Source organism: Pundamilia nyererei, unplaced genomic scaffold, assembly GCF_000239375.1.
Source record: "Pundamilia nyererei isolate P.nyererei 1_Seehausen unplaced genomic scaffold, PunNye1.0 scaffold00149, whole genome shotgun sequence".
NCBI classification, from domain to species: Eukaryota; Metazoa; Chordata; class Actinopteri; order Cichliformes; family Cichlidae; genus Pundamilia; species Pundamilia nyererei.
The window spans coordinates 736,752-747,991 of record NW_005187550.1 but is presented as its reverse complement, the minus strand read 5'-3'; the positions used below and the strand labels follow the sequence as shown (position 1 = coordinate 747,991).

General features: G+C 44.4%; 1 protein-coding gene across 4 annotated transcripts in view; it reads left to right on the top strand.

The window, feature by feature from the left end:
- The window catches only part of zmiz1a (zinc finger, MIZ-type containing 1a), a 107,840-nt gene that overhangs the window by 23,980 nt on the left and 72,620 nt on the right, over nucleotides 1–11,240 (top strand). For all 4 annotated transcript variants that reach the window (XM_005744763.2, XM_005744766.2, XM_005744762.2 and 1 more), the window contains exon 2: nucleotides 5,720–5,835. The gene's annotated coding sequence lies outside the window, so the exon portion shown is untranslated. The remainder of the gene's footprint in view (nucleotides 1–5,719; nucleotides 5,836–11,240) is intronic.

The window sequence follows — 11,240 nt, the reverse complement described above, 5'->3', positions numbered from 1 at the left end:
CATAAAAACCAGCTTCTTGTTTAAGTGAAAATAAATGGAAGGTTGTCTTTTTGCACTAGTAATGTTGTGGAGTTGTATTTTGTCTCGCATCAATTATATCGTCAGTTATATCGTTATCGCAAATTTTCAAATATATATCGTGATAAATATTTTTGGCCATATCGCCCTGCTCTACTTTGAAGCATTTAGGTCTGTTTTCTTAGGCAAGAAAAGTTGATTCATGTGGAGGAAGTGAATAACTATTTAATCTCAACTTGACAACTTGACAAGGCAGGCCCAGGTCTGGTCGCACAGGTGAGACTTCTGTCTCAGCCCCGCTGTGTTTTGTCCCCTTCCGACAAGTGTGTTTTCTCTCTCAGGTTTGATTCTCCTTCGCCACGCTCCCCTCCTATCCTCTCACCCTCCTGCCAGCTTAGCTAGCCAGGACAGGCCTTATTCCACTCCAAAACCATGATTGCATTCTTGAGCTATTCCACCCCCTCCTTCAGAACAAGAGCCCTCCGCATCTCTCTCCCCTTCAAGTACAGGCAGCCGGGCGCATTTCCCCTTTGAAGATGTAATCTTGGAAATCACAGAGACATCTCGGGGATTATCTTAAATGTCTTCAGTATGTCAACAGCCTAGCCTCTGTTGCAGAGCAGCTCTGGCCGTTTAAAGGGTCGGCTGTGATGACAGCCAAGGAAAATGCCGCACCGCAGAGGTAATCACAGGGTCAGCTCGGTTGATTCCATTCAGGGCCGAATTCCCACTGCTAAAACTGGATGTTAACAGACACAATGAAATGGCGTATTTCCCCATGCGGCAAAGCTGTGTTTACAGTGGAAGGTAATAGAAAGCAAGTGGCGCGCTCTGTAACGGATGGTGTCGGTAGGTGAGGTTTGTTTATGTCACTGCATTTTCCGAAATGTTATGACAATCCAAAGGGTGCAACATCTTAACTAGGTGTACACAATAAGATGAGAAGCTTCAATGAGTAGTCACGAGAGGGAAAGTTAGTGTACACCAAATTAAAGGCACATAAGTGGGCGCTCTTTGAAAGGGATCTCGACTTTGTAATCATATCAGATGTTATCAGGGGGGAGATTTTAGGAAGGGTAAGTGCTTGGAAACTAAATCAGAGAGAGGCCGCCTAGGGAACACGTTGTTATCATAATTACCTGCTGAGCAGTGACTGCAGAACCGGTGTTGATGTTGACGCCGAGCTGGCCTCTTCTCTCTCTCCACCAAAGTTGCCTTGTGTGGGCTGCTGCCTGCCTCGACATCTCTTTGTGCTCTGTTCTCTGTCTGTTTTCTTTCTTTCTTGTTTTCTCTCCTTTTTTTTCAGCCAGTAACACCGACTGCAGGCCAGAAACTCAGATATTGTTTTGGTGAGATCGGGCTCGTAGATTGAGGACGGACTTGCGTCAGCGAGTGCGTGCGGGTGCTGGCAGGCTTTGGGGTCGCTCCCGGGAGTTGAGGCAAAACCGGAGACCTCATCCTCTCTGTTTCAAACAACAGACAGCTACTGCCGGTGCACAAGGCCTGCCTGCGTGGGGCTTCTCCCCCCCCCCTCTTTTATTACAAATGATCTGTTTGAATGAAATACAGCCCTGGCTCCCTTACTGTTGGCATTTAAACAGGAGGAAATAACAGATGATGATATCAGAGCGGGAGACGGTGAAAGCGTGGGACAGGCCACTCAAAAGAGGAGAAACACTTGACCTGTTTGTTTGGGAAAATGGTATTCCTCTGCTAATTTCCTCCTGATAAGTATCTGACAGCTCGTAGTAAAGTGTTTTATCTTGGCTAGAGGAAAATGGCTTCTCTCGCTCATGGCGTCAATCGATTTTCAGAGCCTCTGCTCCTGCTTTAAATTGCAGTCGGTGGTTTTTTAAAGTTCTTCTATTTGCATAGAGGTAATCAATTACATATATTAGCCTGCTGCTTTTAGCTTAAGATGGACTTTCTCTTTCCTGCCTTCCTTCCTTCCTTCCTTGGATTCCTCCCATTTCTTTCTCCTTACCTCTCCAGACACTGCTGCAAATTCTCGCTCTTTCCTCTTCCAACTAACATAATTGACTGCTGTTTGCAGTGCTGGGGGCATTGATTTTTACTGCTCTGCCTCTCTCTCTGGTTTAACAGTTGATGAGTTGTGTTAAGACACCCAGGGACAGCCCTGGCTGTTTTAAGGAAGATGAGGTTTGCTTTTATTTCGATGCATAGCATATGTGTGCGTGCTTGTGCACATGCTTCTGTATGAATGCGTCTGTATGAGCTGAACTGTACGAGCGGCCACTTGAGGCGAGGATTCCCCTCCAGAAAGCCAAAGTAAATGTGGTGGTGTTAAAGGCTTTTAAAAGGCAAACTTAGGCTTTGTCATCTTCAGAAACTGAATCACTTTTAAGACCAAAGAAAATGTATTCGTGTCTCCGTTAGGGCTGCACGATTTTGCATAATTCGATTCTCTCACGATTTTCTTTTCCAGTATAAATATTTATTGCACTTATTAACTGCACATCAACTTCGTAACAGTTGAGACTGAACATAAAAACAATAAATAAACATAAAAACAACAAATGTCTCACGTTATGTTGTTGCCGCAAAATGTTGTACTGCTTGAAATTCCGTCTCCACCGTTGCTCGACGCTGCGTGTATAGAGCAGGTAGTGCAACAATAGAAAAATAGTTGCGGGACAGCACTGTGTAGCGTTTGTCTAGGGTGTTGATCATTTTCCTAAATCCCTCGTTTTGCACAGTGTTGATGGGAGCCATATCTTTGGTCAGGTGATAAGTGATAGCCTCCGTAATTTCATTGTGCCTGCGGGAGTTCGACGTGTATAGGGAAGCGCTGTATAAGGTTCCCGTTATTGATGTTTGGGTGGATGCCGGGACGGATTTTCTCCTGTCACTTTCTCGTCATCCCTGACGTGCTCTCCGTTGTTTTTTCCCTGCTAATTTTAGCATCACACGGCACAGCTTCTGTATCACGTGGTATAAGGCTCCGCCCTTGTCATTTGTTGAGCAGGAAGAGTGAGCGCTTGTTTTCATGCAGATTACGTCCCGGATCAAAATGCGGTACAATCGTCGTCGTCGTCGTCGTCTTTTCTTTCTTTCTTTCTTTTTTTTAATCATTGTCATTTGGAAATGAGATAAGTATGAATCGAGATCGCGATTTTCTAACGATTAATCGTGCAGCCCTAGTCTCACCTAGTACACCCCGATCAACTGATACAGTTACCAGGACTGAAGCATTAACCAAGTGAAAACAGGAGACGGCTGACTCGAGCGGAGACAGGACAGAGTTTAGATTCAAAGGTGACAAGAATTTGTAGTCGCTCACAGGCACCTACAACTTCCCTCACTCCAGCCCCTGACATCCCACACACGCACACTCAGAAGTCATGGATACAGACACAAACCTCATTTAACGCGATTAGTCTCTTTGAGGATTTTACCGCAGCCTCTTATATCCTGGATGAAAGAGTTCACACTTCTGACAGGAAAGGGAAAAAAAGCAGGAGTCTGCAGAAGCTACTCAGCTTTTCACTGCAATATTCACCACGTTATTAAAGAACACATTGCTATGTGCTGTGTTGCTCTCAACACCATCTGTAGTGTGCTGCTCAAGTGGTAGCAATTTTCTCGCAGTCTTGTGTCTCTCGTGCAGTATTTCAAGTGAAATTCGATTGCAGATCTCCATGTTCTAGTGCATTGGGTTTCTTATAAACGTTTGCATTCTTCACTGATTGCTCCCTGGCAGTTTTCAATGCGCAGAAATGCACTGCCATCTCAGTGTTTAGCTCTCTCTTGCACTCTTTTGGATGTGAAGGCTAATGTCGTTTTCAGAATATGAGAGAAAAAAAAAAGAGAAAAACCTGGTGTTGCTCTCTAAAGTCGAATCAGACCTAACATCTACTGCAATAAAACAAGCTTGCTGTTGTTTGTTTGCTTGTTTTTTATTCAACAAGCGAAGCGAAACACGTATTTCTTTCACGGCTGCCGAATTATGTCAGCTTGGAAAAAACAAAAAAAGGCGACGCAGTGAATTAAATCAATGTGAAACCAGCTCAGTAATGATGTAGTTGCTGCATTTTTAAAAATAAATGTATAACTCTCTCTTAAACCCATCACCTTTAAACACTGGTGCATGTTATAGCTGGCTAATAGCAACCTAATAGGCTTACCTGTCAGCACCGCGTGCTACGTAGACCCCCGCAAATCATATTTCTCGAACACCTGCTCGCCTCCCTGCGTATTTATGGCTTTCTTCTCTGCCCTGTCCTCTTCTTTTTTGGACTCTGTCCAAAATCAGCCCCCCCACCCCACCCCCTTCTCACATTATAGTCTTCAGTATGTTCCCTTCCCATCATGGAATAAATGAATGAGCAGGTGCTGTGATGTATGAGGTGCCTGCCATTGCATCACATGGATTTTGTGTCTTTATTGATGGGAATAGTAAAGAGAGACAGGAAATATGGATGGTAGTGACCTCCGCTTTTCCAACCATATGTCTGTTGTTCCCTCAATATTGGTATCAGCGATTTTAGGTGTTTTTTTTTGTTTGTTTTTTTACATGGTGTTATCTTTTATGCATTTCAGTCATTTTATTCCTTTTATTATAGCTTCAGCTAACATCTGCTGCCAGGACAAAGAGTGCTGATTTTTGCTGATTGAAGCAAAACTTCTGTTTTCAAACTTTTGCAAAATATGGACACTAACAAAAGTGATCTAAGAGAAATCAATCAACTGGATCCCCAGACTTTTAACAAGATTTTAGCTGTCCACGTTTTGACTCTAAACTGCAGTTTTTAGACTTATTCTACTTCTTGACCAGATTGCATGTGAAGAAACACTGGAGGAAGTAGGGGGATTGTGTATCTTCCTGGGGGACTATTATTGTCAGTTATTATAAACTTTATTGCAGTAATGTTGCAGGATGCCGAAATGATTTAGTCTGTTAGCTTTTTATACTAAGCAACATTTGCTGTTTTACATCAAACACAGACTACAGCTGAGGCTGGCGGGGATGTGGTTAGTTTCAAAGTTATTTGGCCATAAATCAAAGTGTATGACAAAGTCAGTTTTGGAGCATTTGGACATCGGTGGTCAAGGGTAGGGGCTAGCATAGTACTCCATTTCATCATCACAGCTTCTGTGGTGATGAAATTTGTACCAATCACAGAGACAGAAAGGAAAAGTTCTGATAGGCTAATCTCAAAACCCGTGTAAATTTGTGTGTTCTGGGCCTACGCTGGATTTGTATCGGCCTGTAAAGGGCGCAGTGAAGCAGTGAGGAGAGACTAAGAGAGGTGTATTAAGGCAGTGAATCTCGATGCACTGTGTGTAATGGATTCAGAATGAGGGCTGACCAAGCAGCAGGCTGCTGATAACCTTTAGGAAGGACATTGTTCCTGTGCAGCAGGGGTGGGGGTGGTGGGGTCGCGTGGATGGGGGTGGTGGGGGGTTTACACAGGACTGCTGCTGCAGTATATACGCACGGTAGTGTGATTGGTGGTGCAGCTGTTTATTGGTTCATTGGCTCTCCGGCAGGGTTAGGAGGTAGAGTAAATGGGGCAGTATAGCAAACTCCCTCATGGCTTCCCGCACACATTTTTCAACTCCGGTGTGCATTTTTTTTGTTTTCTGTGATACATTTGTCCTCTGTCTGAACCAGGCTCTCACTGGCTTTCCATTAAAAGAAATGTAACAGCCTTCTTCTTCTGTCTCGCTTTCCCTTCAGATCGCCACTTAAGGAGAGGTCAGCGAGGGACCCTGCGTGAGGAATACATGACGGGCGGGGCGGGGGAGGGGGTGGCGACCACAGCGGCACTACCACCGAGGTCAAGGTTCACGCAGGTAAACGGATCTTTCTCTCATTCCGCATCTCATCGATTGTGCACATTGGTTGAATCAATCCTGCCTCCTTTTTCTCCCTGACTTGGAGCCGACTTGGCACGCAGAGAAAAAGTGAGGGAGTGATGTGGCTGGTTTGACTGGACACTCCTGAGCTGGCAGCTAAGGAAGCAGTCTGCAGCTGCTGTTTATGAGGCGCTGTGCAGGCTTTGCTTTAAAATAAAATCCCCACCATGATGCTTGTGGCCAGTGTCAAAATGAGAAATCATTAAAAAAAACATGCTATGATTCAAGAACCTTTGATTTCCAAAAAAAACACGTCTAGCTCGAAAGAGATTTGTAGTGACAAACAGTAATAGTAGGGCACACTGTACTTTGAAAGAGCTTACCGGGACCTTATTGTGGCTCCCATTCAAAGGTCTGGTGCACTTTTCATTGCCCTAAATCTGAAAATTTATCAGCCATTTAAAAAGTAGGTCTGTAGTGTCTGTAGTGCTCCAATATTACACTTTTTATTTGCCTCCCGTTTTCTTTTCCACCAGGGATTAAGAAAAATGACTTGGGGGGAGGGGGGGCTTTGGGAGCTGGGTGGGGGCAGTTTAGGAAGCAAATAAATAAATAAAGTGCAAGGTAATCTTCCTTAATACTGTGTGTGTGTGTGTGTGTGTGTGTGTGTGTGTGTGTGTGTGTGTGTGTGTGTGTGTGTGTGACTGCTGAGCAAAGGCTATGCTTTGGGAGCATCTGCCCTGCACACAAACACTCATGTGCACATATAGCCAGCCCGACACAAATACTGTACACACCCGACTAGCTGGGATCAGCCAAAGCGATTAGGACACGGACTTCAGAGTGCAGAAAGTGACAGGTTTAACACACACACGCCGACCATCAGCAGACTGACAAGTAATGCACAGCGAAAGAAAGAACAGAGCTTCCGAATGTGACAGCACACGACTGCAGACACATGAAAGTATAGGAAGACTAGTTTCACTGCTTCTCTCTGTGGCTGTCGTGCTGTATTCGTCTCAGCTCAAGCCCGTGGACTCATATCTGTTCTTCCTCTCTCCCTCCCTCACATTAACACATAGACTCGGCACAAACAGTTGATCAAACAACTGTGCAGTGGAGACAGAATTTGGCCAGACAGCCGGCCAGGATGAGTAATGTAGAGCCGCTTTGGCTTAATTTGTTTAGAAAGCCTATCATTGCTGCAAACACGTTACAGACTGTTGCTGTTTACTGAAGAGTATTTATCCCCGTAGCTTCTAACTGCACGCCTTTTTAACGTCAGCGGCGCACAGCGTGGCCACTGTTGAGGTCGAACAATGCGGCCGTTGTGAGGCGATGAAGCTGAGATTTAGGAGAGAGGAGGAGTGCGTTTTGTTCGCAGCGGTTAGGTGGACTCCTTCAGTGTGTGACCACACTAAAGGGGAAATTTTCTGCGTCACAGGGTTACAGCGTAGCTCGGGGCCTGTGTACATGTGAAGAAGGAAAACAGAGCTTTTTGGAAAACAATGACATAAGCCCTTTTAGGTCTTCCAGGCCTCTCACCCATTCTGTTGTGACAGATTTATGATCCCATTCTCAGCGTTCCTTTTTCATTCGCGTTTTATTTTTCCGCCATCCAGTGTCCTACACCCTCCTCTTTTTTTCTTGCCTTTTCTGTTTTGTCCCTTTCTTCCCATCTTCTTTTTTCTTTTGAGTGCGTATACTGTACATCGACTATATGTGAAGGGGTGAGAGAAAGGCAAGACGAAGACACAATGACAGACAGCGAGTCTAATCAAAACTATTATTCTCTAAGGAGTTTTACCTCCAGCTTAGGATACAGTGATGATATTCAAAAGACAGGGGGTGTTTATTTTTATCCTTGCTGGTGAGTTTCATTGTGGTTAACATCTTACGCCCTGTTTTTCACACGCACAAGCTGGCCGTTTTTGGATTTTGTGCTGCATGAGGCATTTCACAAACAAGCAGAGGTATGAAGCGGTGAGAGTGGGAGGATAAGAGAGAACATTGTCTTCTCTTCTCCAGCTTAGGGACAGAGCAGAACAGGTTGTGTGAGGATACTTGCTATCCTTAACAATGTCTAACACAGCCTCAGGGCCACCTCTTCCTCTCTGACGAAGCTGGGAGTTGTGCAGAGTGGGAGACGCACATTCCTGAGCGTCAGATGGCCTGCTGGTACACTGTAATTGCTTTAACTTTGTCATCTTTAGACCTAATCACCACAATAACTTGGATCAATGGTTTTAATGATTTTATTTAATGGATAAAGATGATATTTGTCTCGCTTTTCATATTTATGACTCTGGCCAATCACTTTAAACAGTCATTGTGGTTTACAAACAGAATTCCTGCTTCAGCTTTGACTTTCTAACTCTTTCTGTGTTACTACTGCTCACTTTGAGTTTTAGCTCTATATTTAGATAACAGGGTTTAGATAATCTGGCTCTCCCTGGAGTTATTCTCACCTGGTCTCACTTAAATGAAACGATCTGCGCTTTACCTAGAGGGCGCTCATCAGATGGTCCTGGGCAGATCTCAGGAAATCGGTTTTTGGGACGGAAAACTTGGTAGGAAAGGACGCAAATACTTTAAAAAACGCTTAAACAGATGAAGAGCAACCATCTAGGGCAGTATTTGCCCTTTGGGGAAAGCATGTAAGAGCTCCCTAGCTAGGCAGATCCTCTTAGCACCTGCAAAAGAGGAAGACAAGCAGACACAGAGGAGGAAGGGTGGGGCGCAAACAGGTATGCAGAGCAGGCAGGCATTTATACAGGTACGACCAGATAGGAAGTGCACGAACTTCTGAACTCCTTCCAAACAAAAAACAAACGTAAGCTCGACGCCTGCTTCTAAACTCACAAGGCCAACATTTTATTTTAGTTTAGTTTAGTTTAGTCAGCCACACTCTTGGTTGGAATGAAACAATACAGCTGTCGTTTCACTTTGCCTTTAAAACACCAGCATTCTGCTAAGGTATCATTCTCAACAGTCACTATGAAACAGGAAGCTCTCAGGATGGGATTTCTGCTGTTTTGAAATTCTCTTGCTAGCTCATGTGGACGGCTGAGCTCACGCCATGACGAGGCCTCTGGTGTCAGTTCACAAGAATTGCTACTCCTTGCACAGGATTCAGTCAAACTTACAAGTGTAACAGTAATCAGTCATTACCGAAACTGTGCTCAAGTTCAGCGTCGTATTTGTTGTTTTACTGGCACTTTTCCATTTTCAACTCACTTTATTGATCACAACCTACCTAATTATAGACATACAACGTACAAACCTGAAACACTTACCGGTAACCACAAACACTGTTGAGTGTCAAGGTGTGTCAAACAAAGAGGTCGGTCGGCAAAGAGCAGTAAATAGTAAAACTCATTAAAAAAACCCAAAGAAAATAAATAGATTGAGAAAGAAATGTGTCTAAAATGAACAATCATTAAAAGAAGTCAAACTAAATAACCCCTGTCAAGAGTTAAGCGATCTAATAGCTGAGGGAATGAGAGATTTAAGTATCTATTTGTTCTGCACTGAGAGGAACTTCTTGATCTCGGATCACAAAACATGATCAGGATGATTAATAACCTTTTTTGCCTTCTTTATCACCTGATTCCTCCTGTAGTGTCCGTCAAATTATAGTGAAACCTGCACACAGTAATCACCTAATGGGTTTTCACCACACTGTGCTCAAGGTCAAGGTCAAGGGTACATTGCCGTAGTAGTAGTAGTAGTAGCCGCGTGAGCTACTACATTGCTGAAGTTCTCGTTTTCGTGAGATCGCTGTGCTGCCCCATTTCAGTAATTACAAACCCAAGAAGAAGGAAAAGCAGACCAAGGCTTTAAGAAGCACAAATTTGCTGCAGATATCTCCAAAAGCTGATATAAATTGAAATGACATCACTCTGGCGGTGGGCCGCCATCTTTGTGTGCCTGTCGGTCCATTATGTTATCCATCACTGGGTCTCTCTGTCTGGTATTGTCAATTACCCAGAGGAAAACAACATTAGAGGCCTGAATGGGACACGGAGCTGTGGCAGGCCTGACATGGCTGTGTTATATGATTACACAACCTGTTGGCTGTCGCCTGTCAAGTGTCTCCTGACTCTGATGAATGGCTGTAATATGCCGCGCATCACAACACGCCACGCCACGCACTCATTAATGGCTTCTCATAATGGCCAGGACGTTCCTGCGATGCCGCAGAAGGGTTCACAACGAGAGAGAGAGAAGGTGAGAGCGAGGAATACTCCCAACGCTGTACCGACAAACAAAAGATACACCGTGTCCTCATTTTAAACGGCAAGACGCCAACATCACAGTCACATGTAACTGCATAAATGAACGAATGCTGACAGAAATAAAGTAAAGGGGGGGGAATAAACACACACGCACACTGGGAGATGTAAGAATTATTATTTTTGAGTGTGACACATATGTTTCTCAATTAGATACATTCTAGTCAATCTGTGGCCTATTTGCATAGATTATCAGTAATGTGAGCAACGCGGCGTGCTCACCAGCATGTGGGAACGTCACAATAGAGACGCTCGAAGAAAGGAGATTGAATCTGTCGTCTGTTGGGTGCCATCTGAAGCTTAGCTGATTGCTCTTTCTTTCAGTGAATTAGGAGACACGCTACCCGAGATCCTCCAAACTACTCGACTCCCAGCTCTAACAAACAGATCTGATTCTCATAGAGACACTGCTCCGCGAGGTTTCAAATTAAAAGTGTGAAAAAATGCTCCAAATGAGCTTTGGAGTCTGTAGGGGGGAAGCTGCTGTGCAGCAGTGGCTGTATGGCAACAAAGTAAAGTAGTTTTTCATGCAGTGTATCAGCTGTGGAGAGGTTCTCTAAAACATACACCAACCTAACCCGAAGCCACGTTAGGTGGCTTTGATCAGACTCTTAATTCTTACCGGGAAGCATCACACAGTGCTGGAGCCTCATTGAAAATTTGACAAGCCCCTCCTAAATATAGTGTGCCTCGGCTTTGTGTGGTCTTATGTTTTACATTGTCTCACATTAAAGTCAGTATTTTTATAGAAGGAGACACAGAGGTAAAGAGAGTTTTGAGTATGGCATCACTCAGATGTGCCTCAATGGCCTGGAGGGGACTGCTGAACATTGCTGCACCTGCAATGTGTGTGTGTGTGTGTGTGTGTGTGTGTGTGTGTGTGTGTGTGTGTGTGTGTGTGTGTGTGTGTGTAGTGTAGTTTTGATCTACTTTTGCTGCTGGTTCAGTGAATTTTGATTGAAGAGCGATGGAATCTGGACTTTGGGAATCTGTGAGATGTCCAGTTTCCGTACCGGATCGGCATGTCCTGTACATGGGATCCGTGCTTTGTGTGTGTGTGTGTGTGTGTGTGTGTGTGTGTGTGTGTGTGTGTGTGTGTGTGTGTGT